Genomic DNA, 3,912 nt, shown 5'->3' on the forward strand with positions numbered 1-3,912 from the left:
TTCCTCTGGCGGGAGGTTCCGGGCTGCGGCTCCTGCCGCTGCTGCTGCGTAGCTCACCTGAAGGAGAGAAGTCTCTCAACCACCCATTTGCAGGCTTGGGGCTTTTGGACCCCCTTGCGGGTAACTTATGCCTCTTCATTATTTATAAGCACGCTACCTTTATTAGCCCTTAATAGGCCCTGTGGCATGTGGGTAACCCTTGCTCAGGGCTTTGTGGGGCTCCAGCCTGGTGAGGTCTGGCCCCCTCCAAAGCCATTCCCGCAACGCACCTGGTGCCCGCAGCAGCCCCGACCCGGCAGCAGAAGTAATCCCGCTGATGCCCGGATCTGTCCCCTTCCCCACACGGGGACAGGGGCAGCAGAGACCCATTCACCACGGGACATGATACCTTAGCAAGAGGATCAGTCCCTGCAGGTACGCAGTTAAACAGGGGGATGTACGGCCCTTTACCAGGGAGAAGCTGCCCAGATTAGTCTGTTCAGAAATTGCAATTATATTTTTTTTTATAGGGAAAAATCTTATTTCCCTTCTTCATTTCTTCCTCTTGAAGAAACTTTTCAATGTTAGGAAAAGCCTTCATTATCTTCTGTCATCCCCAAGTCATCCTCAGCCACGTCCATTAGGCTCCACCATATCAGAGATTTTTGGCTCAGGTGGGGTTTTTTTGTTTCTGAGCAGATTCGCAGTTTCTTAAATTTCTTGGTCGTAAAGATCCAGAGGAATTAATTGGTAGTAAAGAAATGAGGGCCCCGTTCCAGTGAACGGGCTTCCATGTGCAATTCAACTTTTGGTCAGGCATATGTGTAAATAAATGCTTTACTGGACAGGTGCCCATAAACGGAGACGTGAAATGCAGTTTCCAAGCCATGAGGTGTGTACAGGTGTGATGGGAGAACGGACGTCCATCAGGTGCGGGTGTCATGATGCAACCGCGCAGTAAAGCATGCGGCACAGTCTGCAGCCATGGGAACCGCGAGTGAATTTTTGTTCCTCTGTGCAATGAGCTCTCTGAATCCGGGGTTACGCAGCTGCTGCATCACGGGGAAATGTGAGCAAGCCAGGGAAGACAATTGTGAGAAGAATTTGGTTTCTGATCACTGTGCATTTTGTTAATTAGTTAATTCAAATAGTTTTATTTTTACCAAAAACAGATAATCTCTATTCCAGTAAAGACAACTGTTGACTTGAGATATATATATATATATATATATTATTTGAATGCTTTATATCCTGTTGCTCCAACTACATAAAATGGAAACATGTTGCAAGTTGTGTCATTCCAATGTACAGAATAAATGACTTTTCCCTGCATGCTGCCTGGGTATGTTGTGATTTGAATTAAGAGTTATATTTGAATTGCCTTATTCAAGAGGTTGTATGTTACCTAACTGGGGAATGACCTGGCACTGTTCATCACATTACATGTGTACTTGATGCTGTGTTATGTCAAATTCAGATGAGATGTCTGTCATCTATGTATTTTGTGGGAGACCTTTTATCTTGTTAAACTGTGATATGTAAACCGCTCATTGCCTGAAATAGTCAGAGTTGTATAAATCAGTGTCTTCAGCTGTTTTCCTAATTTTATCACATTTCCTATCACAAAATATAGATGTTTGTAAATTCTTCATTCATTTTGTCTATTTTTATGTATGAAGCTTTTTTAATCTGGCAAAGGAGTAAGATAAGGCAGCTTCCCCTGAATTTTTCAATCAAGGCTCAGTTACATTTCTATCCCTCAGCAAGATACAACAACCAATTTTCAGCAGCTACAATAGGAATTAGGGATGTATGTTTATTGCTATTATCTTTTCTGGCTCAGATGGGCCATTATCACTGCAGAACACAATGATTAATGACAAGCCATGGGTGATACTTCTGTAGTGACAGCCCTCTGGGGACCAGGCGCTTTACAGCAGCTTCTTCAGGCCCCACACCTTTGCCGTGCCATGCCGTGGGTTGAGTGGGGAGGAAGAGGGTAGGTGTTCCTGCCATAGCCAGGCAGCCTGAAGGAGAGAGGGGAGAGATGCTGTTTACTAATCCTGGCTCCAATCCGGGCTTTTTCTCCTTACACGAGGCACCCCAAGAGCATGCTGCCTGCCCTCCTGCATGACACCCCGGCCATAAAATTGCATCCTGTCCATTCATTAACCCCACGGCTGCAGCACATCGCTGAAGACCAATATCGCATCCTGACACTGCACTGTGCAAAATCTCCCTTTCTACAGCACCTGCTGAAGACACGCATGTGGTTTTTTTCTAGCTTTGGTTTCCAGCCAGGGATCACGTTACTCCACAGCTGGCTAACAGCGATGTGCTCCCCATCTAGACACCAGTATACCACCTACAGGTCAGATCCTTTGGAAAACATGCTGCACTGTTGAAGGAAGCAGTACAAGGTAGGCACAAATCTGTTTTGGTGGTGGCACAAGGACAAAAGGTGACCCAATACCCCTAGCAGCAGGGTTCACCAGCTCTGCCGTGTCACCTCTCTTGTCCCACCCAGATACAACTGTCTACATCTCTTGGCTGCATCCCCATGTGGCCAAGAAACAGGTCTGTTTGGGGAACAGACCCCCAGAAGTCCATCTCCAGCTCTCAGCTGACTGGAGTATTTCTGGGCATTTTCCTTCCACGCCTAAAATGCTAAATAAAACAGTTGTTGGGAGCATTAAAAAACTCTTGCCAGAGCCAGCCATGGTCCCTGCTGAGTTGTACAGGTGCCACATCATCCTAAACACAAGCAGCATAAATGTTTCAGGCATGCAAAACCGAACTGAGGTGTCTTCAGTCGTGATGTAAAAGCCACACTGTGCTCTCCCCGCTCCTCCAGCTGTCGACCGTTGCTGCATGACTGAGCTGTATGAAATGCTGGTCATTTTTTATGTCTAGCAACCATAGAAACACACAGGGAAGTAAATTCCCGGAGCAGGACAAGCCGTGGTCCTGGGTTATTGATTCCCTTTCCAGGGCTTCAAGCGCTGAAAAGTTTCCTGTCCCATCCAGAAATGCACTTCACATTTTTTTGTTTGAAGGATGCTACTGGCGAAAGGGAAATGCACCAGGAAGCGCTGGGGTAGCACAGGGAGGAGGCTGTCAGAGAGACAGCTCTGGGCAGCACTCCAGAGAAGACCAAAAAGAGGAACGGTGAAATCAGATTTACTACAGGCCCCCCTCCTTTTTTTAAAGAGTGGGGTAAAATTGCTAATTTTTGCCTTAACCACTCAGGGGCTCTCAGAGTGACCCCACAACTGTGGTAACACCCCCCCATTCCCCACTTTCATCACTGCTGCTGGAAGGCACTGTCTGGAAGTCACAGGCTCAGCCCTGGCTGGCGGGAGGGGAAGAGACCCCACGGCTTTTGGTGGGCTCCTCACAGCATCCTGACACTGGACTCCACCTCACCCTGGATCCCCTCATTTTAACCTGCCCTGTCCTTGGCTGGGGGGGCACAGTTCACGTTGCGCGAGGTCCCCCTGCAGGGGCTTGTCTGGCCCCAAGTGTGCAAGAGGACATCCTTGGGTGTGCAAGAGGACATCCGTGGGGACGGGGATGGGGCTTGGCACGGGGCTTGTCCGCAGTGGACCTGACCTAGCACAGGGGTAGGCTGGCTCCAAGCCAAGGCCAGGCTGGGGCCCTCCAGTTGTTGCTCCCTGTCACTCTTGGCCTAGAGGGGTCACCTTGGGGTGGGAGGCCGAAAGGAAGCCAGAGACAGGAAAAGTGAAATTTCAAAATACGCCTCAAGACGCAAGTGGATGAGGAGAGGGGATGAGCTGGGCTTGTTCTGCCCGGGCGCAGGGTTGGTGCTTCCCTCTGCCCAGTCCCGTGGGGGGGTCTCTGGGCCGGGACGCAGGCCCTGGCGCGGAACTGGGTGCCGAGGTGGTGGCAGCGCTGCCTGCCCTGCCTGGGACA

General features: G+C 49.5%; 1 protein-coding gene across 1 annotated transcript in view; it reads left to right on the forward strand.

Moving 5' to 3' along the window:
• Positions 1 to 3,912, forward strand: part of GINS1 (GINS complex subunit 1) — a 17,954-nt gene that overhangs the window by 10,927 nt on the left and 3,115 nt on the right. The gene's annotated exons all lie outside the window — the stretch shown is intronic.

The sequence above is a fragment of the Egretta garzetta genome, unplaced genomic scaffold (genome assembly GCF_000687185.1).
Source record: "Egretta garzetta isolate BGI_Z169 unplaced genomic scaffold, ASM68718v1 scaffold360, whole genome shotgun sequence".
NCBI lineage: Eukaryota > Metazoa > Chordata > Aves > Pelecaniformes > Ardeidae > Egretta > Egretta garzetta.